The sequence below is a fragment of the Microcaecilia unicolor genome, chromosome 1, assembly GCF_901765095.1.
Source record: "Microcaecilia unicolor chromosome 1, aMicUni1.1, whole genome shotgun sequence".
Classification (NCBI taxonomy): Eukaryota; Metazoa; Chordata; class Amphibia; order Gymnophiona; family Siphonopidae; genus Microcaecilia; species Microcaecilia unicolor.
This window is the reverse complement of record NC_044031.1, coordinates 183315291-183342970: the sequence shown is the minus strand read 5'-3', so window position 1 is coordinate 183342970 and position 27680 is coordinate 183315291. Positions and strand designations below refer to the sequence as shown.

General features: G+C 50.7%; 1 protein-coding gene across 1 annotated transcript in view; it reads right to left on the bottom strand.

Annotated features, from left to right (window-relative positions):
* The window catches only part of EP300 (E1A binding protein p300), a 507140-nt gene that overhangs the window by 24970 nt on the left and 454490 nt on the right, over positions 1–27680 (bottom strand).

The window sequence follows — 27680 nt, the reverse complement described above, 5'->3', positions numbered from 1 at the left end:
GGAGATAGGTTTTAAACTTTAAGCCCCCCCACCCTGCCCCTCAACCCACCCACCCCAAGACTGACTCTTCCTAAATAAATTTCCTAACTATTCTACTTATAGCGAATGCTACATACCTGTAGAAGGTATTCTCAGAGGACAGCAGGCTGATTGTTCTCACTGATGGGTGACGTCCACGGCAGCCCCCTCCAACCGAAAACTTCACTAGCAAAGGCCTTTGCTAGTCCTCGCGCGCCGATGCTCACCGCGCATGCGCGGCCGTCTTCCTGCCCGAACCGGCTCGTGTTCGTCAGTCCCATATGTAGCAAGACAAAGACAAGGGAAGACACAACTCCAAAGGGGAGGCGGGCGGGTATGTGAGAACAATCAGCCTGCTGTCCTCGGAGAATACCTTCTACAGGTATGTAGCATTCGCTTTCTCCGAGGACAAGCAGGCTGCTTGTTCTCACTGATGGGGTATCCCTAGCTCCCAGGCTCACTCAAAACAACAAACATGGTCAATTGGGCCTCGCAACGGCGAGGACATAACTGAGATTGACCTAACAACTTATCCAACTAACTGAGAGTGTAGCCTGGAACAGAATAAACATGGGCCTAGGGAGGTGGAGTTGGATCCTAAACCCCGAACAGATTCTGAAGCACTGACTGCCCGAACCGACTGTCGCGTCGGGTATCCTGCTGCAGGCAGTAATGAGATGTGAATGTGTGGACAGATGACCACGTCGCAGCTTTGCAGATCTCTTCAATAGTGGCTGACTTCAAGTGGGCCACTGACGCTGCCATGGCTCTAACATTGTGAGCCGTGACATGACCCTCAAGAGCCAGCCCAGCCTGGGCGTAAGTGAAGGAAATGCAATCTGCTAGCCAATTGGATATGGTGCGTTTCCCCACAGCCACTCCCCTCCTGTTGGGATCAAAAGAAACAAACATTTGGGCGGACTGTCTGTTGGGCTGTGTCCGCTCCAGATAGAAGGCCAATGCTCTTTTGCAGTCCAATGTGTGCAGCTGACGTTCAGCAGGGCAGGAATGAGGACGGGGAAAGAATGTTGGCAAGACAATTGACTGGTTCAGATGGAACTCCGACACTACCTTCGGCAAGAACTTAGGGTGAGTGCGGAGGACTACTCTGTTATGATTAAATTTGGTATAAGGAGCATGAGCTACTAGGACTTGAAGCTCACTGACTCTACGAGCTGAAGTTACTGCCACCAAGAAAATGACCTTCCAGGTCAAGTACTTCAGATGGCATGAATTCAGTGGCTCAAAAGGAGGTTTCATCAGCTGGGTGAGAACGACATTGAGATCCCATGACACTGTAGGAGGTTTGACGGGGGGCTTTGACAAAAGCAAACCTCTCATGAAGCGAACAACTAAAGGCTGTCCTGAGATCGGCTTACCATCCACACGGTAATGATATGCACTGATTGCGCTAAGGTGAACCCTTACAGAGTTGGTCTTGAGACCAGACTCAGACAAGTGCAGAAGGTATTCAAGCAGGGTCTGGGTAGGACAGGAGCGAGGATCTAAGGCCTTGCTGTCACACCAGACGACAAACCTCCTCCATAAGAAGAAGTAACTCCTCTTAGTGGAATCTTTTCTGGAAGCAAGCAAGACGCGGGAGACACCCTCCGACAGACCCAAAGAGGCAAAGTCTACGCTGTCAACATCCAGGCCGTGAGAGCCAGAGACTGGAGGTTGGGATGCAGAAGCGCCCCTTCGTTCTGGGTGATGAGGGTCGGAAAACACTCCAATCTCCACGGTTCTTCAGAGGACAACTCCAGAAGGAGAAGGAACCAGATCTGATGCGGCCAAAAAAGGAGCAATCAGGATCATGGTGCCTCGGTCTTGCTTGAGTTTCAACAAAGTCTTCCCCACCAGAGGTATGGGAGGATAAGCATACAGCAGGCCGTCCCCCCAATCCAGGAGGAAGGCATCCGATGCCAGTCTGCCGTGGGCCTGAAGTCTGGAACAGAACTGAGGGACCTTGTGGTTGGCTCGAGATGCAAAGAGATCTACCAAGGGGGTGCCCCACACCTGGAAGATCTGGCGCACTACTCTGGAGTTGAGCGACCACTCGTGAGGCTGCATAATCCTGCTCAACCTGTCAGCCAGACTGTTGTTTATGCCTGCCAGGTATGTGGCTTGGAGCAACATGCCGTAACGGCGAGCCCATAGCCACATGCTGACGGCTTCCTGACACAGGGGGCGAGATCCAGTGCCCCCCTGCTTGTTGATGTAATACATGGCAACCTGGTTGTCTGTCTGAATTTGGATAATTTGGTGGGACAGCCGATCTCTGAAAGCCTTCAGAGCGTTCCAGACCGCTTGTAACTCCAGGAGATTGATCTGCAGATCGCGTTCCTGGAGGGACCAGCTTCCCTGGGTGTGAAGCCCATCGACATGAGCTCCCCACCCCAGGAGAGACGCATCCATAGTCAGCACTTTTTGTGGCTGAGGAATTTGGAAAGGGCGCCCCAGAGTCAAATTGGACCAAATCGTCCAACAATACAGGGATTTGAGAAAACTTGTGGACAGGTGGATCACGTCTTCTAGATCCCCAGCAGCTTGAAACCACTGGGAAGCTAGGGTCCATTGAGCAGATCGCATGTGAAGCCGAGCCATGGGAGTCACATGGACTGTGGAGGCCATGTGGCCCAGCAATCTCAACATCTGCCGAGCTGTGATCTGCTGGGACTCTTGTACCCGGGAGACGAGGGACAGCAGGTTGTTGGCCCTTGTCTCCGGAAGATAGGCACGAGCCGTCCGAGAATCCAGCAGAGCTCCTATGAATTCGAGTCTCTGTACTGGGAGAAGATGGGACTTTGGATAATTTATCACAAACCCCAGTAGCTCCAGGAGTCGAATAGTCATCTGCATGGACTGTAGAGCTCCTGCCTCGGATGTGTTCTTCACCAGCCAATCGTCGAGATAAGGGAACACATGCACTCCCAGCCTGCAAAGCGCTGCTGCTACTACAGCCAGGCACTTCGTGAACACTCTGGGCGCAGAGGCGAGCCCAAAGGGTAGCACACAGTACTGGAAGTGACGTGTGCCCAGCTGAAATCGCAGATACTGCCTGTGAGCTGGCAATATCGGGATGTGCGTGTAGGCATCCTTCAAGTCCAGAGAGCATAGCCAATCGTTTTCCTGAATCATGGGAAGAAGGGTGCCCAGGGAAAGCATCCTGAACTTTTCATTGACCAGATATTTGTTCAGGGCCCTTAGGTCTAGGATGGGACGCATCCCCCCTGTTTTCTTTTCCACAAGGAAGTACCTGGAATAGAATCCCAGCCCTTCTTGCCCGGATGGCACGGGCTCGACCACATTGGCGCTGAGAAGGGCGGAGAGTTCCTCTGCAAGTGTGCTGGAAGCTGTAGGACTGAGCTCCTGGTGGGCAATTTGGAGGCTTCGAGGCCAAATTGAGGGTGTACCCTTGCCGGACTATTTGAAGAACCCAACGGTCGAAGGTTACAAGAGGCCACCTTTGGTGAAAAACTTTCAACCTCCCCCCGACCGGCAGATCGCCCGGCACGGACACGTTGATGTCGGCTATGCTCTGCTGGAGCCAGTCAAAAGCTCGCCCCCTGCTTTTGCTGGGGAGCCGTGGGGCCTTGCTGAGGCACACGCTGCTGACGAGAGCGCGCGCGCTGGGGCTTAGCCTGGGCCGCAGGCTGGTGAGAGGGAGGATTGTACCTACGCTTACCAGAAGAGTAGGGAACAGCCCTCCTTCCCCCATAAAAATGTCTACCTGAGAAGGTAGATGCTGAAGGCTGCCGGCGGGAGAATTTTTCGAAAGCGTTATCCCGCTGGTGGAGCTGTTCTACCACCTGTTCGACTTTTTCCCCCAAAATGTTGTCCGCTCGGCAAGGGGCGTCCGCAATCCGCTGCTGGATCCTATTCTCCAGGTCGGAGGCACGCAGCCATGAGAGTCTGTGCATCACCACACCTTGAGCAGCGGCCCTGGATGCAACATCAAAGGTATCATATACCCCTCTGGCCAGGAATTTTCTGCACGCCTTCAGCTGCCTGACCACCTCCTGAAACGGCTTGGCTTGCTCAGGAGGGAGCTTGTCCACCAAGCCCGCCAACTGCCGCACATTGTTCCGCACATGGATGCTCGTGTAGAGCTGGTAGGACTGAATCTTGGCCACGAGCATAGAGGAATGATAGGCCTTCCTCCCAAAGGAGTCTAAGGTTCTGGAGTCTTTGCCCGGGGGCGCCGAAGCATGCTCTCTAGAACTCTTAGCCTTCTTCAGGGCCAGATCCACCACACCAGAGTCGTGAGGCAACTGAGTGCGCATCAGCTCTGGGTCCCCATGGATCCGATACTGGGATTCGATCTTCTTGGGAATGTGGGGATTAGTTAGTGGCTTGGTCCAGTTCGCCAGCAATGTCTTTTTTAGGACATGATGCATGGGTACTGTGGACGCTTCCTTAGGTGGAGAAGGATAGTCCAAGAGCTCAAACATTTCAGCCCTGGGCTCATCCTCCACAACCACCGGGAAGGGGATGGCCGTAGACATCTCCCGGACAAAGGCCGCGAAAGACTGACTCTCGGGAGGAGAAAGCTGCCTTTCAGGGGAGGGAGTGGGGTCAGAAGGAAGGCCATCAGACTCCTCATCAGAGAAATATCTGATGTCCTCTTCCTCCTCCCACGAGGCCTCACCATCGGTATCAGACACAAGTTCATGAACCTGCGTCTGAAGCCATGCCCGACTCGACTCCGTGGAAACACGGCCACGGTAGAAGCGTCGAGAGGTGGACTCCCTCGCCAGCATCGGCGAACCTCCCTCTGCCGTCGGGGAGTCTGCCTGGGAGGCGGCCGTAGCCACCTCGGGCAAGGGGCCAGCCGGCATCTCCCTCGACGGTACCGGTGGCGCAAGCACCCCCAGTATCTCTGGAAGAACGGCCCGGAGACTCTCGTGTAGAGCGGCTGTGGAGAAAGACCGAGACGCTGATGCAGGCGTCGATGTCAGAGTCTGTTCCGGGTGTGGAGGCTGTTCCGGGCTGTCCAAGGGGGAGCGCATTGACACCTCCTGAACAGAGGGTGAGCAGTCCTCCCGGTGCCGATGCCTACTGGGTGCCGACTGCCTCGGCGATCCAGAGCTCTCGGTACCGAGACGGGAAGGAGACCGGTGACGATGCTTCTTAGACTTCTTCAAGCGAAGCATGTCACCGGAGCTTCCCGATACCGACGAGGAGGACGTAGAATCCAGCCGTCGCTTCCTCGGGGCCGAGGCCGAAGAAGGTTGATCTCGGGGGGGGGGGGGGGGGGGGGGGGGGCTGTACCGCAGGAGCCCTCAGGGCAGGGGGAGACCCACCCGAAGGCTCACCGCCACCAGCAGGGGAATGGACAGCCCTCACCTGTACTCCAGACGAAGCACCACCGTCCGACGACATCAGCAACAGCGGAGGTCCCGGTACCACCGACGTCGCCGCAACCTTTCGGTACCGACAATGCCGAAGGTAGGGGCCTCGATGCAGTCGATGCCGAAGACTTTGATGCTGTCGACGTCGATGCACTCAATGCCCGTGCTGTTGTCGTCGAAGAGCCCGAGAACAACGCGTTCCACTGGGCCAATCTCGCTACCTGAGTCCTCTTTTTTAAAAGAGCACAAAGACTGCAGGCCTGTGGGCGGTGCCCAGCCCCCAGACACTGAAGACATGAAGCGTGCCTATCAGTGAGCGAGATTACCCGGGCGCACTGGGTGCACTTCTTGAAGCCGCTGGAAGACTTTGATGACATGGGCGCAAAAATCACGCCGGCGAAATCAAAATTCGCGATGATGACGAAGGGCACCAAAAAGAAGGGAGAAAAACCCGAATCGAGGCCAAATAGGCCGGTCCCGAAAGCGAAAGGAAACTTACGCGGGGAAAAAGCTGGAAACACGGGAAAAAGGGTAAAGACCGATCGGTCTCTCTTTTTTTTTTTTTAGCGAAAATCGCGAACACGCGCGAGGTCAACTTGAGGGGCACGAAACGGCGGTAAAACACGACCGTCCCGAGCGCGGACAAAAGAAGACTGACGAACACGAGCCAGTTCAGGCGGGAAGACGGCCGCGCATGCGCGGTGCGCATCGGCGCGCGAGGACTAGCAAAGGCCTTTGCTAGTGAAGTTTCCGGTTGGAGGGGGCTGCCGTGGACGTCACCCATCAGTGAGAACAAGCAGCCTGCTTGTCCTCGGAGAATGCAAATTAACTCCACCCAAATTACAACTGCCTCTGGTTGCCTATGTATGGCTGAGGAGTAAAGTTAATCTTGAACAGTATTAACCCCATCATAGCATACCTGTTCATTCCCATTCCAACAAACAGGATGACTTTTATTCTCTGTAATAATTGTGGTGTTTCAGTATCAAGGCCAATTATCTGGAGACTTAAGGCTTGTCCTGTGTCATCAGCTTGCTAGTTTAAAACAGGAGCTCAGTAAGGTAAAACAGGAATTAGATGCACTTAAAGCAGCTTCTAAGACTACACAAAACCATGCAGCACAGAATCAAGCCAAATTCACACCACTGCCTCCAAGGATAAAACCACCTAGGAATAGATGGTTCACAGTAGGCTCAGGCAGACTTCGCTATGTGCACCAGAGGCATCCGCCCTCACAAGTGTTGCCCCTACAGAGTTCTTTTGCTCCATTACAGCATGGTGATAATCCTGAAAATAGAACTGAGGCAGAAGAGAAATAAATGAAGTTGGAACAAAAGGATATGAAGGTACCCAAAGAGAAAAGACAACCCCAAATCACAAATGTTGAAGCACATACCAGGAAATGTACATGGAAAGCGATGGCCACAAATGCTCGCAGTCTAAGCAATAAAGTTCATGACCTTCAAGCCCTGATGTTGGAGGCAGACTTAGACATTGTTGCAATCACGGAGACGTGGCTAAATGGTTCGCATGAATGGGATGCAAACATACCAGGCTATAATCTGTTTAGGAAGGATAGAGAGAGTCGTAAAGGTGGAGGAGTAGCTCTATATGTGAGAAATGATATCACAGCGACCGAAATGACAGGGACCTGGGGAAAGGAAGAAGCGATATGGATCACCTTAAAAAGAGAGGATAGAACCTCACACGTGGGTGTTGTCTACAGACCTCCAAAACAATTGGAGGAACTAGATAAAGACCTGATCGCAGATATTCAAAAGTTGGGAAACAAGAGAGAGGTGCTGTTGCTGGGAGATTTCAATCTGCCAGATGTAGATTGGAAGGTTCCGTCTGTGGAATCGGAAAGAAGTAGAGAGATCGTGGATGCTTTACAAAGCGGTTTGCTCAGACAAATGGTGACGGAACCCACGAGGGAGAGAGCGACGCTGGATCTGGTGCTCACAAATGGGGATAGCGTGTCAAATATCCGAGTGGGTGCCCACCTGGGCAGCAGTGACCATCAAACGGTTTGGTTTGATATTACAGCTAAAGTGGAGAGCGGCCACTCAAAACTCAAAGTTCTGGATTTCAAGCGTGCTGACTTTAGTAAAATGGGGGAATACCTGAGAAAGGAGATGATGGGCTGGGAGGAAATACGAGAAGTGGAAGGACAGTGGTCCAGGCTGAAAGAAGCTATAAATAGGGCCATGAACCTTTATGTAAGGAAAGTAAATAAAAGCAAGAGAAAAAGGAAACCGATATGGTTCTCCAAGCAAGTGGCTGAGAAAATAAAGGCTAAAGAGTTGGCGTTCCAGAAATACACAAAAACTAAAGAAAAGGAACACAAGGAGGAATACAGGATGAAACTGAAAGAAGCCAAGAGAGAGATACGTCTGGCAAAAGCGCAAGCAGAAGAACAAATGGCTAGAAATGTAAGGATGGGTGACAAAAATGTCTTCAGGTATATAAGTGAAAGGAGAATGACTAAAAAGGGAATTGTGAGACTAAAAGATACTGCGAACTGCTATGTGGATAATGGTGAAGAAAAAGCAAATTTGCTAAATAGATACTTTTGTTCTGTTTTCACAGAAGAAAGTCCTAGAGAAGGACCGCGATGGACTGCAAAAAGTAGAAATGAGATTCACGGAAGAGTGTGTGTATGAACAGCTTGAAAAGCTAAAGGTGGATAAAGCCATGGGACCAGATGGGATCCACCCCAGGATATTGAGGGAGCTCAGAGAGGTTCTGGCGGGACCTCTTAAAGATTTGTTTAACATATCCTTGCAGACGGGAGAGGTTCTGAGGGATTGGAGAACGGCGGAGGTGGTCCCTCTTCACAAGAGTGGTGATAGGGAAGAAGCTGGAAACTACATACTGGTAAGCCTCACTTCGGTTATTGGAAAAGTAATGGAAGCGATGCTGAAGGAAAGGATAGTGAATTTCCTGGAAGCCAATAAGTTGCAAGATCCGAGACAACATGCTTTTACCAAAGGGAAATCGTGCCAAACGAATCTCATTGAGTTCTTTGATTGGGTGACAGGAGAACTGAATCAGGGACGAGCTATGGACGTAATCTACTTAGATTTCAGAGAAGCTTTTGACATGGTTCCCCACAGGAGGCTCTTAAATAAACTGGATGGGCTGAAGATAGGACCCGAAGTCGTGAACTGGATTAGGAACTGGTTGACGGACAGAAGCCAGAGGGTGGTGGTGAATGGAATTCGCTCGGAGGAGGGAAAGGTGAGTAGTGGTGTGCCTCAAGGATTGGTGCTGGTACCGATTCTGTTCAATATATTTGTGAGTGACATTGCCGAAGGGTTAGAAGGTAACGTTTGCCTATTTGCGGATGATACTAAGATCTGTAACAGAGTGGACACCCGGGAAGGAGTGGAAAACATGAAAAAGGATCTGAGGAAGCTAGAAGAATGGTCTAAGGTTTGGCAATTAAAATTCAATGCGAAGAAATGCAAAGTGATGCACTTAGCGAATAGAAATCCTTGGGAGATGTATGTGTTAGGCGGGGAGAATCTGATAGATACGGACGGGGAGAGGGATCTTGGGGTGATAGTATCTGAGGATCTGAAGGCGACGAAACAGTGTGACAAGGCGGTGGCCGTAGCTAGAAGGTTGTTAGGCTGTATAGAGAGAGGTGTGACCAGCAGAAGAAAGGAGGTGTTGATGCCCCTGTATAAGTCGTTGGTGAGGCCCCACCTAGAGTATTGTGTTCAGTTTTGGAGGCCGTACCTTGCGAAGGATGTAAAAAGAATTGAAGCGGTGCAAAGAAAAGCTACGAGAATGGTAAGGGATTTGCGTTACAAGACGTATGAGGAGAGACTTGATGACCTGAACATGTATACTCTAGAAGAAAGGAGAAACAGGGGTGATATGATACAGACGTTCAAATATTTGAAAAGTATTAATCCGCAAACGAACCTTTTCCGGAGGTGCGAAGGCGGTAGAACGAGAGGACATGAAATGAGATTGAAGGGGGGGCAGACTCAAGAAAAATGTCAGGAAGTATTTTTTCATGGAGAGAATAGTGGATGCTTGGAATGCCCTCCCGCGGGAGGTGGTGGAAATGAAAACGGTAACGGAATTCAAACACGCGTGGGATAAACATAAAGGAATTCTGTTCAAAAGGAATGGATCCTAAGGAGCTTAGCCGAGATTGGGTGGCAGAGCCGGTGGCGGGAGGCGGGGATAGTGCTGGGCAGACTTATACGGTCTGTGCCCTGAAGAGGACAGGTACAAATCAAAGTAGGGTATACACAAAAAGTAGCACATATGAGTTTATCTTGTTGGGCAGACTGGATGGACCATGCAGGTCTTTTTCTGCCGTCATTTACTATGAAAGGCTGGAACTTTTGCATTCTGGCCTGTAGCCATAAGGTCCATGATGTACCGCTTCCAAGAAAACATCATCCATTATACTTCATTCTCCTGGAATTCTTGCTGAGGTAATCCCAGGGCCACAGGTACTGCCAAGATGTCTTCCAGATTCTCCTCTGTCCAACCCATCAACATCTGCACCTCTTCTGCTACCTGCAGATTTCTTGTTCCTCCTCGTTTGTTGGCTTAGGCTACTGTCATACAATGGAAATGATGAATGCAAATTTATTTCATGCACATTCATTGTGGATATCCTGAAAACCTGACAGACTAGGTATATCCCAGGGACTAGGTTGAGAATACCTGATATAAAGCATCCACAAAATAGGTTGTGCCCAGATCTAAAAAAGGGGAACTTGGATCATGCCCCACTGATAACTGCATAGCTTTTTCCACAAATTGCTCTGACTACCTAATATACATCTGAGCTACAAAGTCTTCACAGAGAGCCTAAATATTATCTACCACCTGAAGGATAGGGGTATCTTAGAAGGCTTTCTGATACCAAGCTAAATGTGGTCCTGGGAACCAGGATTAGAACTGGGCTTAGCCACAATATCTTAAGAGTAGAAAAAATCTGGGAAATATGAAGTAACCAAGCCCCCGTAACAAAAATATGGACCATAGAAGAATCCTCTTCCAGTGGAACTTCATCCCCCCTCAGAGAAGATGTCTTCTTCTAGCACAAACTGCTGCACTGTCAAAATTGAAATCTAGCTCTTCTTCCATTCCAGAGACTACAGAAAGCCAATCATCCTGATTTTCTACAAAAGCAGAAGGTAAATCTCTGCCTGTACAAAAGGCTCTGGTCAACAAGAGAACAAATTCCAGCAAGAAAATTTGAGTAAAACCTAAGTCCTGTGATCTATCTGCAATAGAAGATCCATTGCTGCCAGCAGGGCAGATAACTGAGGCAGATCATCTCTGGCAGCATCCTCGGTGGATGCTGTAAATATGACAGCGATTTCTGCCAAAATTAGGTCTGTCACTGTTTTAGCCATATAAACTAAGGGCATAGCTACGGGTGGGCTCATCCAGCAGACATGCCAAGTCTTCTGTATTGAGCGGGAGATTCCCGCTTTGGCAGGTCATCTCCCGCTGATAGGGGAGGTCCTGTGATGTGAAGCACTGAGTCTTCTACACTCCTCCTGCTTTCCCGCCGCCCTCCCCTCCATCTCCTCTTTTCCTTCTTCCCTCCCTCCCTCAACCCTCTTCCCCTAAGTGCTACCTTTAATTTGTTTCAAAATTTGCTGGGCGGTAGCAGCGAATCACAGGTGCTTCCCTGCCACCAGCCCGACATTCTCTCTTTACTGCGGTTGTCTGCCCTGAGGTAACTTCCTGTTTCCGCTGGGATAAGCCTCGCAGCAGAAAGAGATGATGTCAGCTGGCTGCAAGGCAGTGTCTGTGATTGCTGCTGCCGCTGGCAGCAAGTTTTGAAACAAATTAAAGGTAGGCTCAGGGGAAAAAGGGGGGGGGGGGAGAAATAACAAATGAATATCACTAAAACTGCTTAAAAAGTTATTGCAGCTGGTAGAGAAACAGCAGTTATAAACTCTATATTTTGTGCTCATTTTTCTACACTGTTCTATACAATACAGATGGCTATATTTCAGTGAGGATATCCTTTTTCTTTGTGGACTCATCATAACTGTTGTTGTAATGTGCCTTGGGAAGCCTGGTGTTATAAAGACAGAATATACTGAAATTAAATGGAAATAAAATTAAACTCTCCTTTCATTGGGGCACATGGAATCACATCTGTATATGTTTTGTAGAAGTTCACATTTTAGATTCACAAATTGATTATTCTGTTTTGAACATGTTTCAGGGACAAGTAGTTTTATAAGTCAAAATAAAAATAAATATTTTGTTTCATGCAGATCTCTTATGTTTAAACATAACTGAAAAGGCTATAAGACCATAATGCAGTCCATTGGTTTTCTTATATTTTGTTTTTGTGATGAATTATACTGTATCAAAACTGAAAACTTATCTCCATCTGGTTGACAATAAACTAGAGCCACAATTTTGGAGTGGGCTTAAGCTCAAAGTGAGGGTGCCAAGGCCACACAGCAGCTCTCCCGCCTCCTTTACTAGGAGTCCGTTGGGAGTCAGGTATCAGAGCGGGGACCTGCTTTTGTGCATGACACGGCGTACCTCAGCAATAAAGATAACAGCATCCACCAGCACTCGCCCTCCAGTGAAGAGAGACAACAGCATGTGCTTCACTGAGAATTCTGATGTCCGCGATCTCGCCAGCCCTGCCTTATGGGATGAGAGCAAGTCGGGGTACAAGGAACTGAGTGAGGAAGGGGAGTGAGCCGACTAGCAGTCAGAGGTTTTGCTTTTGTCAACAGCATGCAGATGCCCACCCACATACAGTGAACAGTGCACGTTCACATCACTGAGGGAGAGACGGCAAGGAGCGAGTGCAACCACGCACTCCCCTCCTAAAAAAAAAAAAAAAAAAAAAGACAACTGGACCGTTGCCAAAGAAAAGAAAAGAGGCAGTAGAAATAACATCCAAGTTGCTGAACTGCCCAAGCATTGTAGCAAGGAAGAGAACTTGAGACACTGCATTTCCAAACAATTCGCTTTTTTTTTTTTCCATGTATTGCTGAAGTGAAGCCATGGGTAAAGTTGAAAGCTGTCTATTTTATTTTTTTATTTTGTTACATTTGTACCCCGCGCTTTCCCACTCATGGCAGGCTCAATGCGGCTTACATGGGGCAATGGAGGGATAAGTGACTTGCCTAGAGTCACAAGGAGCTGCCTGTGCCTGAAGGTAAAATTATGTATCATCCCTGATAATTTTCTTTCCATTAATCATAGCTAATCAATCCATAGACTGGTGGGTTGTGTCCATCTACCAGCAGGTGGAGATAGAGAGCAATCCTTTTGCCGCCCTATATGTGGTCATGTGCTGCCGGAAACTCCTCAGTATGTCGATATCCAAGCTCCATCCGCAGGACTCAGCACTTAGAGAATTACACCCACAAAGGGACACTCTCTGCCCAGCTCACCACCGCCGAAACGGGGGAGGGGAATTAACCCAGCTCATCCCCACACAAGTGGGGGAGGGGAATCCGTCCAGCTCATCCCCGCGGAGCGGGGGAGGGACACCACCCCGCCGATGCGGGGGGATCTGGCTTATCCTGCAACCGCAACTGCGGGAGGAGCTGACTGACCCTAACACCGCCGAAGCGGGAGGGGTACAAAGTTGCCCTACAGCCGCATGAAGCGGGAGGGAGCGCCGGCAGAATTTAGGTCTCAATCCAGCCCCGTAAAACGGAGGGGAGAGGAATGCAGCAGCTCACTGTAACACAAACTCGTCTCAACTCTTGAAGAATCCAATTGAAAAAACTTGAACACGAAGTCCTCCTGAACAGGAACTGAAGACTAAACTTGAACCTGAAATGCAACCAGAATATAAACAGTACAGATATCTGGGAGGGGCTATGGATTGATCAGCTATGATTAATGGAAAGAAAATTATCAGGTATGATACATAATTTTACCTTCCATATCATCATGCTGATCAATCCATAGACTGGTGGGATGTACCGAAGCAGTACTCACCCAGGGCGGGACATTGAAATCCCTGACCGCAACACTGAAGCTCCAAACCGGGCCTCCGCCCGAGCAGCCACAGTCAAGCGGTAATGCCTGGAGAAGGTATGGGCCGATGCCCAAGTTGCCGCCTTGCATATCTCTTCCAAGGAGACGGACCCGGCCTCTGCCATCGAGGCCGCCTGAGCTCTAGTGGAGTGAGCCTTCAGCTGGATAGGCGGCACCTTCCCCACGGCCACATAAGCCGCTGCAATGGCTTCCTTGACCCATCTTGCCACTGTAGGCTTAGCAGCCTGCAGACCCTTACGAGGACCTGCAAACAGGACAAACAGATGATCCGACTTCCGGAAATCATTGGTCACTTCCAAGTATCTGATGATGACCCGTCTCACATCCAGATATTTGAGAGCAGAGTATTCCTCTGGGTAGTCCTCCCTACGAAAGGAAGGGAGACAGAGCTGCTGATTCACATGGAAGTGAGAAACAATCTTGGGCAGGAAGGAAGGCACTGTGCGAATAGTCACTCCTGCCTCAGTGAACTGCAGAAAAGGCTCTCGACATGAGAGTGCCTGGAGCTCGGAAACTCTTCTGGCTGAAGAGATAGCCACCAAAAAGACTGCTTTCAACGTCAGGTCTTTCAGAGATGCCCTCGACAAGGGTTCAAAAGGCGGCTTCTGCAAGGCTCTTAGCACCAGACTGAGATTCCACGCAGGCACCACTGAGTGCAGAGGAGGGCGCAGGTGATTAACTCCCTTGAGAAAATGCACATCATCTGGCTGCGAAGCCAGGGAAGCACCCTTCAGGCGGCCCCTGAAGCAAGCCAGAGCCGCTACCTGGACTTTAAGGGAACTGAGTGACAGGCCTTTCTCCAGACCTTCTTGCAGGAACGCCAACACTGAAGAAATTGGAGCAGTGAAGGGAGAAAGTGAGCCTGCTTCACACCACGCTGCAAAGGTACGCCAAACCCTGGCGTAAGCAGTAGAAGTAGAGCGCTTCCTCGCTCTTCTTCCTCAGACGCTGCCGCTCAATAGCCAGGCCGTAAGACCAAAGGGGGAGGGATCCTCCATCACCACGGGACCCTGATGCAGCAGGCCCTGCTCCACTGGCAGCCGCACAGGGTCGTCCACTGAGAGCCTGATCAAGTCCGCATACCAGGGACGTCTGGGCCAGTCCGGACCCACCAGGATTATCCGGCCCAGATGCTTTGCCACCCGGTCTAGCACCCTGCCCAACATGGGCCAGGGCGGGAACACATAGAGAAGCTCCTGTGTCGGCCACTGTTGGAGAAGAGCATCTACTCCCAGGGATCGAGGGTCCCGTCCTCTGCTGAAAAAGCGCGGCACTTGGCAATTGGCCGATGACGCCATCAGATCTAGGCTCAGCTGGCCCCAGCGCTTCGTGATGTCCAAGAACGCCTGAGCCGATAACTGCCACTCTCCGGGATCCAAGGTATGGCGACTGAGAAAGTGTGCCTTGACATTCATGACTCCGGCAATGTGGGCCGCTGACAGCTGCTCCAGGCTCGCTTCCGCCCACTGGCATAGATTCATGGCCTCCTTGGCTAGAGGGGCGCTCTTGGTACCTCCCTGGCGGTTGACATAGGCCACAGCCGTGGCATTGTCCGACAGGACCCGTACTGGCTTCAACGCCAGTATCGGGAGGAACTGCAATAGCGCCAACCGAATGGCTCTGAGTTCCAGGAGGTTGATAGACCACTTTGCCTCTGCAGGAGACCAGAGCCCCTGCGCTGTCCTTCCCAAACAATGGGCTCCCCAGTCCGTCAAAGAGGCGTCCGTCGTGACGACAATCCACTCCGGGGTCACAAGAGGCATCCCTGCAGACAACTTGTCTGTCTTCAGCCACCAGCTCAGCGCCTTGCGCACTGCTGGGTCCAAGGGAAGGCGCACAGCATAATCCTCCGACACCGGAGTCCAGAGCTGCAGCAGAGAGTGTTGTAGTGGTCTCATATGAGCCCTGGCCCAGGGCACTACTTCCATCATGGCCGTCATAGAGCCCAACAGCTGCACATAGTCCCAAGCCCGAAGCGGAGAGGCTACTAGGAACTGGTCCACCTGAGCCTGAAGTTTGACAATCCGATTGTCCGGCAGGAATACTCTGCCCACTTGGGTGTCGAATCGAACTCCCAGATACTCCAGGGACTGAGTCGGGCGCAGCTGGCTTTTCTCTCAGTTGATGATCCACCCCAGGGAGCTCAAAAGAGCAATCACCCGGTCCACAGCTTTGCCGCACTCTGCATAAGAGGGGGCTCGGATCAACCAGTCGTCCAGATAAGGATGGACTTGTACTCCTTCCTTTCGCAGGAAGGCCGCGATGACCACCATTACTTTGAAGAAGGTCCGCGGAGCAGTAGCCAACCCGAACGGGAGGGCTCTGAACTGGAAGTGTCGGCCCAGGACTGCAAAACGCAGAAAGCGTTGATGAGGAGGCCAGATGGGAATATGCAGGTACGCTTCCTTAATGTCCAAGGATGCCAGGAACACCCCTGCCTTCACTGCCGCTATAACAGAGCGGAGAGTCTCCATGCGAAAGTGCCGAACTTTCAAGGCCCGATTGACCCCTTTGAGGTCGAGGATAGGCCGTACAGAACCTCCTTTCTTTGGTACCACAAAGTAAATGGAGTAACGTCCCTTGCCAAGCTGATTTTCTGGCACCGGAACGACCGCACCCAGGCGGATCAGGTTGTCCAAGGTCTGCTGCACTGCCACAGCTTTGACCGGAGACTTGCAGGGAGAGAGTACAAACCCGTCTCTTAAGGGTCGGCAGAACTCTAGCTTGTAGCCGTCTCTGATGACTTCCAGCACCCAAGCATCTGAAGTTACCCTGGTCCACTCGCCCAGAAACGAGGACAGGCGTCCTCCAATCTGCACTGGGCCATGGACCAGGACCCCATCATTGGGTACGAGACCCTGGGGGAGGACCGGAGGGCGCACCTCCGGGACGGCGGTCTCTGCGAAAGGAATGCTGCTTGGGGGAGAAGTTCCTCTTGAAGGAAGAGGGGGCAGAGGAGCCCGACTTGCCCGGGCGGTACCGACAGGCTTCCTGAAACCGTCCTCTGGAGTTACCGGGGCGAGCACTAGCCCGAGCCCTGACCTCTGGTAACCTCTTGCCCTTAGACGTGCCAAGATCGGTCACAATTTTGTCCAGCTCGACCCCAAAGAGCAGCTTGCCTTTAAAAGGCAACTTAGCCAGGCGGGACTTAGAGGCGTGGTCAGCAGACCAATGCTTCAGCCAAAGCCACCGCCGCGCAGAGACTGTCTGAGCCATACCTTTAGCTGAGGCTCTCAAGACATCATACAGTAAGTCTGCCAAATAAGCCAAGCCCGATTCCAGGGCCGGCCAATCAGCCCTCAAGGAAGGATCCGAGGGGGAAGCTCGCTGCACAATTGTCAGGCACGCCCTGGCCACATAGGAGCCGCAAACTGAGGCCTGCAAACTTAAGGCAGCCGCCTCGAAGGATGACCTTAAGGCCGCCTCCAATCTTCTGTCTTGGGCATCCTTTAGGGCCGTGCCACCTTCCACTGGCAACGCCGTTTTCTTAGTCACCGCAGTGATTAAAGAATCCACGGTAGGCCAAAGAAAGGCCTCCCGTTCACTTTCAGGCAAAGGATAGAGGCGGGACATAGCCCTAGCCACTTTGAGGCTCGCTTCCGGGACATCTCATTGAGCTGAAATTAAGGTGTGCATGGCATCATGCACGTGGAAGGTTCTAGGCGGGCGCTTCGTCCCCAGCATAATGGCGGAGCCAACAGGGGCTGAGGGAGAGACGTCCTCTGGAGAGGAAATCTTCAAAATACTCATGGCCTGCACTAACAGGTTGGGCAAATCCTCTGAGCGAAAGATCCGCGCTGCACAGGGGTCATCTGCTCCATCCGAGCGGGAATCCATCTCCTCCAAGGAGTCCCCAAAGGACCGTTGGGAGAACTCAGATACGCTGCCCTCATCTACATCAGAGGAGACAGAGTCCTCTAAGGCCTGGGAATCCACCCGAGGGCGTTTACTTCCGGGGGCCTCAACCCCTTTATCGGACAAGGGAGCAGGGGCAGCGTTTTTCATAAGGAAGGCCTGATGCAGCAGCAAAATAAACTCGGGGGAGAAACCCCCCAGACTGTGCACTTCAGCAGCCTGGGCCACAGCCCTAGACGCACCCTCAACCGGCGCTCGCAAGAGCGGGGGAGAAACATGCTGCGCATCCAAGATGGCGTCCGGCGCGACACTCCGCGAAGGAGCCGCGCGGGAAGAACAGCGCTTAACTTTAGCCGCTTTTTTGCCGTCACCCAAATCAAGGGCGGCCATGGCATTAACGTCTCCCAGCTCAAGGGCGGCCCAAGAAGAAGCCGTCCGAGCAGAGTGGCAGGCCAAGATGGCGGAGGCGAGCAGCGGGGTATGGGCGTTTATGGCGGGAAAAACCGCCGCACCGGAGGAAGAACCGGGACACTGACCGGCCTCCCAACTGACACCCAACAAGGGTGAATCAGACTTTAAGACCCCCGCATCCCCGCTAGAAGCGCACACGCGGTCCGGGGAGCTATTCTTCGCGCCCTCGCCCTCCGACGCCATAGGCCACGTGGAGATCAATCGGGGAACCCCCTGCCCGCTATAAAAAGGTAAAAATTACCTGCTTCTCGCTCCGAGCTGTAACGAACTGGTGTCCCAGTGAGTAGCTGCAATAAACGTTTAAATAAACGTTGAAATAAACGCCCTTAAGGACGTCCAAAATTTTTTTTTTTTTTTAACGGAGCCAGCGGGAGGGGGGGAAAAGGAGGGACCTGGCACCACCAGGTTTGCACTTGCTCAAGAAGAGCCCTCAACCCCAGGTACTCAACAAAACCTAAAAATTAGGCTTGGAGACCTAGCCAGAGCTGCTGCTGTGTGTGACCACCACCTGCTGAGATAGAGAACATACTGAGGAGTTTCCGGCAGCACATGACCACATATAGGGAGGCAAAAGGATTGCTCTGTATCTCCACCTGCTGGTAGATGGACACAACCCACCAGTCTATGGATTGATCAGCATGATGATATGGAAGTGGGAATCGAACTCAGTTCCCCAGGACCAAGGTCCACCACCCTAACCACTAGGCCACTCCTCCATCCTGTCTGTTGATTTTAACTGGACTTTTTTGTTGGCAGCCGGAGCAGAGATATTCTCAGGTATGAAGTTGCTACCACTTTTGGGCTTTTGTCAGGGCATGGGGCTCTCTGCCTGGGATGGAATTTTTTTTTTTTTTTAACAGAGAGGGAGAAGCTCCATGAATGAAAGGAGAGGGTGAGGGCTGGGACCTGCCTAACCCAGAATGTAAAAAAAAAAAAAAAAAAAAGTTTTATATTTAATGCTAGTGTGCTTCTGGGTGGGCCATGGGGAGGGGGTAGGGCAGGGCTGATGCTAGCTACAGGGAGGGATGGAGGGTAGGAAAGATGCTAGGCTACATGGATGTGGGACAGGAAAGGTAAGGGTAAGGCTTATTGCGGGCTACAAGAATGCATTGGGGGGATAGGAAAGGAAGGGCCCACAGTGCCCACCCATATTAGCTGTCAGCCCACCCAAAATGTCAAGTCTGGCTACGCCACTGATATAAACTGCCAGCTCTGGTTGGCTGTAGCACTGCTCATCTGATGGGCCTACAGCACTTAGAGAAAAGGAAATTACAACTTTCTCCTTACACTGTCAGCATACCACCTCCCCCTTCAAACTGTGGTAGCCGTCCTTCATGCCCATAAACAGAACAGCACTTATCTTTACCCTACAGTGCTGCCACAGTCAAAATGCACCAGTGACCCTGCACAGAAGCTAGTCTAAGAAAACCAATAGCGTTAAAAACAAAAACTTTTCCACAGCAGGCTTTTTTTTTTTCAGGTAAATCTCAGTGAGTAAAAAAAAAAAAAAAAGACCAAAGCAGCACTGATACAGGCAACTGCCAGTCAAACTGTCTGTTGAGCAGCAATTAAGTTTGGGGACTCAAGGTTCCCCCCTCCACCTCGGCAGTACAAGGAAAAGCTCCAAGACACAAGAAAAACCTAACCCCTTAAGAAAAAAAAAAAGTTTTAATCAAGAGACCGCCCCCTCATTATTTATTTATTTTAAGAAAACCACCCTAAGCTGATCAAGGAAATGAAAATAAAGTTCTACCAGACCACAGGTTACACAGAGTTCTTGAGTGATGAAATCACAGCTCAATAATTCTGTTTCTACCTGCTAGCAGGAGAGCACAAACTTGGACTGCTCTGGTGGGATAAGGAAACGTATGTTGTTGGTCTAATAAATTTAACCTAACATTTCTTTTGTTTTTTTTTCTTCTTTTAAGTAGTACTAGTGGAGTAGTAGCAGCAGCATCCAATGCCAAACAGTGTTTTGTATTTTGATGGATTTGGGGAGGTTATGTTTGAGTTTTAGTGATTTCACCAAATCAGGATAAACACCTGATTCAATTCAGGAATCAATTATTCGTTGCAGCATTTTAAATCAGATTAAATATTTGCTCAAAGCCCACTTCAATGTCACCTTCGGCACCTAACCATTTCACCTCTATCCAGGAAATCTAGACTGCCCCAATTTGACTATCTGCACATGTTGTCCATTAGATTGTAAGCTCCTTTGAGCAGGGACCATCCTTCTTTGTTAAACTGTACAGTGCTGCGTAACCCTAGCGGCGCTTTAGAAATGTTAAGTAGTAATATTTAAATCTTATGAAAGGTCATCCAAACGTATCTGAACAATGCTCCGTATTTCAGGAAAGCAAAGATAATTACCTGTAGCAAGTATTCTCCGAGGACAGCAGGCTGATTGTTCTCATTGATGGGTCGTGTCTACGGCGGCCCAGAAACGGCAATTTTTCTCAGCAAAAATAGGCAAAGCTTTGCCAGAGCCTTCTGTAATGCAGGGTGCGCGCAGCGCGTGCAAGTCCCCGCTCAGTTAGGTCAAAAGCAATTACAAAGAGAAGAAAACAACTCCAAAGGGGAGGTGGGTGGGTTTGTGAGAACAATCAGCCTGCTGTCCTCTGAGAATACCTGCTACAGGTAAGTATCTTCGCTTTCTCCGAGGACAAGCAGGCTGCTTGTTCTCACTGATGGCACCCCAGGTTCACTCAAAAACAACAAAGAAGGTCAATTGGGCCTCGCAATGGCGAGGACATAAGGATTGACCTGCGAAGTAAAACATCTAACTGAAAGTGCAGCCTGGAACAGAACAAAATTGGGTCTAGGGGGGTGGAGTTGGATTCTAAACCCTGAACAGATTCTGCAACACCGACTGCCCAAACCGACTGTTGCATCAGGAATCCTGCTGAAGGCAGTAATGGGATGTGAATGTGTGGACTGATGACCACATCGCAGCCTTGCAAATCTCTTCAATAGTGGCTGACTTCAAGTGGGCCACCGACGCTGCCATGGCTCTAACACTATGAGCCGTGACATGACCCGCAAGAGTTAGCTCAGCTTGGGCATAAGTGAAGGAAATGCAATCTGCTAGCCAATTGGAAATGGTGTGTTTCCCAACAGTGACTCCCCTTCTGTTGGGATTAAAAGAAATGAACACTTGGGCGGACTGTCTGAAGGGGCTTGTCTGCTCCACATAACAGGCCAATGCAAGGTGTGCAACTGACGTTCAGCAGGGCGGGTATGAGGACGGGGAAAAAATGTTGGCAAGATAATTGACTGGTTCAGATGGAACTCAACACCACCTTCGGCCAGAACTTAGGGTGCGTGCGGAGCACTACTCTGTTATGATGAAACTTGAGATAAGGAGCATGCACTACCAAGGCTTGAAACTCATGGACTCCATGAGCTGAAGTAAAGCCGCCAAGAAAATGACCTTCCAGGTCAAGTACTTCAGATGGCAGGAATTCAGTGGCTCAAAAGGAACTTTCATCAGCTGGGTGAGAACAACGTTGAGATCCCATGACACTAGTGGAAGTTTGACATGGGGTTTTGACAAAAGCAAACCTCTCATGATGCTAACAACTAAAGGCTGTCCAGAGATAGGCTTACCCTCTACATGATAATGAAAAGCACTAATCGCACTAAGATGAACTCTTACGGAGTTGGTCTTTAGTCCAGACTCTGACAAGTGTAGAAGGTATTCAAGCAGGGTCTGTGTAGGACAAGAGCGAGGATCTAGGGCCATGCTGTCACACCAGACGGCAAACCTCCTCCATTTAAAAGAGTAACACCTTTTTGTGGAATCTTTCCTGGAAGCAAGCAAGACTCGGGAGACACGCTCAAAGAGAACCTTGGAGGCGAAGTCTACGCTCTCAACATCCAGGTCGTGAGAGCCAGAGACGGGAGGTTGGGATGCAGAAGTGCCCCCTCATTTTGAGTAATGAGGGTTGGAAAACAGTCTAATCTCCACAGTTCTTCGGAGGACAACTCCAGAAGAAGAGGGAACCAAATCTGACGCGGCCAAAAGGGAGCAATCAGAATCATGGTTCCGCAGTCTTGCTTGAGTTTCAGCAAAGTCTTCCCCACCAGAGGTATGGGAGGATATGCATACAGAAGACCCTTCCCTCAATGAAGGAGAAAGGCATCTGACGCTAGCCTGTCGTGGGCCTGAAGTCTGGAACAGAACTGAGGGACCTTGTGATTGATCTGAGTGGCAAAAAGATCCACCGAGGGGGTGCCCCACCCTCGGAAGATCTTGCGAACCACGCCCGAGTTGAGCGACCACTCGTGAGGTTGCATTATCCTGCTCAACCTGTCGGCCAAACTGTTGTTTACGCCTGCCAGATACATGGCTTGGAGAAGCATGCCATGACAGCGAGCCCAAAGCCACATCGGAACGGCTTCCCGACACAGGGGGCGAGATCCAGTACCCCCCTGCTTGTTGATGTAGTACATGGCAACCTGATTGTCCGTATGAATTTGAATAATTTGATTGGACAGCCGATCTCTGAAAGCCTTTACAGCGTTCCAGACCACTCGCAACTCCAGGAGATTGATCTGAAGACCTTTTTCCTGGAGGAACCAAACTCCTTGAGTGTGAAGCCCATCTACATGAGCTCCCCACCCCAGGAGGGATGCATCCGTTGTCAGCACTTTTTGAGGCTGAGGAATTTGAAAAGGACGTCCCAAGGTCAAATTGGATCGAACTGTCCACCACTGAAGGGAATTGTGAAATTCGGTGGACAGCTGGATTACATCCTCTAGATCACGGCAGCCTGAAAGCACAGGGAAGCTAGGGTCCATTGAGCAGATCTCATATGAAGATGGGCCATGGGCGTCACATGAACTGTAGAGGCCATATGGCCTAGAAGTCTCAACATCTGCAGAGTTGTGATCCGCTGAGATGCTCTGGCCATGGAAACTAGAGACAGAAGATTGTCTGCTCTCGTCTCGGGGAGATAGGTGCGAGCCGTCTGTGAATCCAGCAGAGCTCCAATAAATTTCAGTCTGAACAGGGAGAAGATGGGATTTGGGGTAATTTATAACAAACCAGAGTAGCTCCAGCAGTTGAATAGTCATCTGCATGGAATCCTGCCTCCGAGGTGTTCTTCACCAGCTAATCATCGAGATAAGGGAACACATGCACTCCTAGTCTGTGTAGCGACGCTGCGACTACTGCCAGGCATTTTGTAAATACCCTGGGCACAGACGCGAGACCAAAGGGCAGCACACAATACTGGAAGTGCTGCACTCCCAGACAGAATTGAAGATACTTCCTGTGAACTGGAAGTATAGGGATGTGAGTATAAGCATCCTTTAAGTCCAGAGAGCATAGCCAGTCGTTCTTCTGAATCATTGGAAGAAGGGTGCCCAGGGAAACCATCCTGAACGTCTCTTGGACCAGGTACTTGTTCAGGGCCCTTAGGTCTAGGATGGGACGCATCCCCCCTGTTTTCTTTTGCACAAGGAAGTACCTGGAATAGAATCCCAGCCCTTCTTGCCCCGGTGTAACAGGCTCAACCGCACTGGTGCTGAGAAGAGCGGACAGTTCCTCTGCAAGTACCTGCCTGTGCTGGAAGCTGAATGACTGAGCTCCCGGTGGGCAATTTGGAGGTCTGGAGATCAAATTGAGGGAGTATCCGAGCCGGACTATTTGGAGAACCCACCGATCTGAGGTTATGAGAGGCCACCTTTGGTCAAAAATTTTCATCTCCCCCCGACCGGCAGATTGTCCGGCACAGACACTTTTATAGCGGCTACGCTCATCTGGAGCCAGTCAAAAGCCCGTCCCCTGCTTTTGCTGGGGAACTGCAGAGGCCTGTATGGGCGCACGCTGTTGATGAAAATGAGCGCGCTGGGGCTGAGCCTGAGAAGGCTGTCGGGAAGGAGGATTGTACCTTCGCTTATTATAAGCATAGGGAGCATTCCTCCTTCCACGGAAAAATCGTTTACCTGATGAGGTAGAAGCTGAAGGCGCCCGGCGGGAGAGATTGTCCATAGCGGTTTCCCGCTGGTGGAGCTGATCGACCACCTGCTCGACTTTCTCACCAAAAATATTATCCCCCGGCAAGAGACATCCGCAATTCGCTGCTGGACTCGATTGTCCAGGTCAGAGGCACGCAGCCATGAGAGTCTGCACATCACTATACCCTGGGCAACGGTTCTGGATGCAACATCAAAAGTGTCATAAGCACCCCTGGACATGAATTTAAGACACACCTTCAGCTGCCTGACCGCCTCCTGAAAAGGTTTGGACTGCCCCGGAGGGAGCTGGTTGACCAAGTCCACCAGTTGCTTCACATTGTTCCGCATATGGATGCTCGTGTAGAGCTGGTATGACTGAATCTTGGACACGAGCATAGAGGATTGATGGGCCTTCCTCCCAAAAGAGTCCAGGGTTCTAGACTCCTGCTCCGGGGGTGCCGAGGCAAAATCTCTAGAACTCCTGGCTCTCTTGAGAGCGGAATCCACAACCATAGAGTTGTGAGGTAACTGCGACTTCATCAACTAAGGTTCTCTGTGAATCTGATATTGGGGCTCAGCTCTTTTGGGAATGGTGGGATTACTTAATCGTTTCATCCAGTTCCTCAGAAATGTCTCTTTAAGGACATTGTGCAAAGGAATAGTGGATGATTCCTTAGGTGGCGAAGGATCGTCAAGGAGCTCAAGCATCTCAGTCCTGGGCTCATCCTCAGATACCACAGGGAAGGGAATAGCCACAGAAATTTCCCGGACAAATGAAGAGAAAGAAAGACTCTCCGGAGAAAGCTTTCTTTCTGGCGAAGGAGTAGGATCACAGGTAAGACCACAAGACTCCTCGGAAGAGAAATACCTGGGATCTTCTCCTTCATCCCACGAGGTATCCTCCTGGGTATTGGACAAGAGTTCTCTAACTGCAGTCCGAAACCGGGCCCGTCTCGACGCCGAGGAACCATGTCCTCGATGGCGGTGCTGAGAAGTCGACTCCCACGCCGGCGGCGATGAAGCTCCCCTCCAGCGATGTCGACGGGGAGTCGACCTGGGCGGCAGCCGACGCCAGGGACTTCACCACAGGCCAAGAGCCAGCTGCTGCTTCCATCAACGGTGCCGAGGGCGCAAGCACCCCCGGCACCGGAGCAGGCTGACGCAGCAACTCCTCCAGCAGACCTGAAAGAATAGCTCGGATGCGCTCGTCCAGATTCGTTGTCGAGCAAGGCTGCGGGGTCGGTGCAGGAATCGGGTGCAGAATCTGTTGAGGTCGAGGAGGCGGTACCGGGCTGCCTGAAGACAGACACCTCCTGAATGGAGGGTGAGCGATCCTCCCAGCGCCGGCGCTTCACAGGTGCCGAATCCTTCGACGCCCCGGTGCTCCCAGTACCGTGCTTAGGAGACCGATGACGATGTTTCTTCGCCTTCGCTCGATGCACGTCATCGATACTCCTCGGTACCGACGAGGAAGACGTGGAATCCACACGCCTCCTCGGGGTCGGGTCTGAGAGTGGTCAGTCCTGTGGGGCCTGTGCAGCAGGAGTCTTCGAGGCAGGTGGAGACCCACTCGATGGCTCACTGCTCCCAGCGTTTGGTCTCCGGACAGCCATTACCTGCGCTCCTGAAATGGATGCCATCTCCGGTGCCGATGTCGAAGAACCGGACGAAGCTCCAAAAAGTCAGTCCTGCTGAGCTTGTCTCGACGCCTGTGTCCGCTTTTTTAAACTAAGACACAACTTACATGCATCTGGGCGATGGTCGGGCCCAAGGCACTGAAGACACCACGCATGGGGGTCGGTACCTGAGATCGTCCGGTTGCACAGAGTACATTTCTTGAAGTCGCTGGGAGTCCTCCATGACATGGACGGAAAAATGGCGGCGAGATCAAAATTCGCAATTGTGCGGACAATAAGGACACAAAAAAAGAGGGCTGCAACAGAACCAAACTTATGGGGACCAAACTAGAAAATAAAGGTAAACTTTGTTTTTGTTTTTTTGTAAAACACAAGGGAAAAGTAGAAAAGAAAAAGAACACGAAGAGGAAAAACCTCTAGCAAAACGGAAGGCTCTTTCTTTGGGCCACTCTCCAACCGTGGAAAAGAAAAAACTGAGCGGGGACTTGTGCGCGCTGCGGGGGAAGATGGCCGCGCACGCGTGGTGCGCGCACCCCATGTTCCAGAAGACTCTGGCAAAGCTTTGCCTATTTTTGCAGAGAAAAATTGCCGTTTCCTGGCCGCCGACCCATCAGTGAGAACAAGCAGCCTGCTTGTCCTCAAAGAATAAGATCACCACATCTACAATTACTTTCTTCTCTATTCTGCATTTATTAAACAGAAGGTTGCCTTCCAGGTAGTACTAGATGGACTGAATGGCTCAAAACAGAGTCAATCTAGATCCTTTTCCTGAATAAATGTGTCCCAAGTTGTCAGCATGCTTGTACCACAAACAAAATAGGGATTGAGAGAAGGGCAAGAACAAAAGCAAAAAGTGGTAAAGCTTCCCAGGCTGGCCCCATTAGCACCAGGCTCTGGAAGACCTGTGCTTTATACTCGTTGGCTATGGGATCACCATCATGAAGCTTGTGCTAAAGCTAAGGGAACGGAAAGAGACATGACAACAGTGAAGGCTGTTATGTTTCAATTCTAATATGCAGGTATGTGGGTTGCACAGGTCTGGACAAAGTTTAATACTCTAAGGGAGAAGTGGCTTCCAAGGAGAAGAGAGCCAAGGCAAAGATAAGTACGTTTTCAGTTGTGTGAACAGTGGCGTAGTCAGAAGGCAATTTTTGGGTGGGCCAACAGGTTGGGTGGATGGGCACTAGAGAAACACCTGCTACCTGATATGCCCTTGCCCATGCCCCTACTCCTACCGCACACCTACCCCACTCCCAATAACTTCAATGGGAGTAGCAGTGCTGGCCTCAGTGGCTGCAGGCCACATTGAGAGCTAGGGGAAATACAAGAGGGTGCACTCTTCATCCTCCACTAAGTCACGGTCCGCCAACACACGTATGCTTCCCCCAAATATGCCCTAACTATTACAGTGTTTTTTAAACACTGGCCACTGCAGGCTAAATTAGACTGGATATTCAATGCCACCCCATATCTAGGCCCCAGCATGGAGTATCTGGATCTTTGGCAGCTACTCTATTTTATCTGGGTCTGGCCAATATTCAGTGCTGTATCTGGATAGCTATCCAGTCAAGTTAGGACTGCTAAGAATGTGGTCTGTCTTGCCCATATAGTTACCTGGGCACCAGCACTGGATAACTTTCAGCTCTGCCTCTGCTTTGCCCCTTGACTTTCCAATCACTAACTGGGCTCCTTCCCAGTTAGCTCTCACTGAATATCAACTCCCATAAAGACTTCAAATACAGTATGATTAGCTAATGATGAGTTGTGCTTATCATGAGCATTTCTACAGCATTTTGAAATATTTGTGACTCTTGTGTAATACAAGCAGCTGTTCCATAATGAACCAGATGCTACAAAATTGTCCAGAAATCCCTAGCCAACATACTACTTTTATCTTATAAAATGAAAATTTTGCTAAAGCTCACACTTGATTACGCAAACCTAGCTTAGACTCTAACAAAAGATCCACATTCCTCACCTCAGAATAGGGAACCATGGTCTGACTGATGGTGCTTTAGTATTCCAGTTCTCTCTATTAAAGTTCTTGATGTCTTTCTGGACTCTGAGCTGACTATGTAACTGCACATTAAGGAGATAATTTTATAAAGGTTTTTCCAAGCACAAAGCTGGCTTTACTTCAAGAAAAAGCTTTTTATAAAATTGTGGAGACTGCCCACAAGTATGCTCACCTATAAGATGGCTTGTACTTGGGGGTGTAGTTCTGGTGGTCTGTCTTGCCCATATAGTTACCCATCCGGGAGGCAGCGTTCAGCGTTGCCTGCCTACCTGCCCTGAAATTCTTCTCCGCAGGCCCCGCTGCATCAATCCCTGCAGTCTCTTTTTTGCCCTTCGTGCA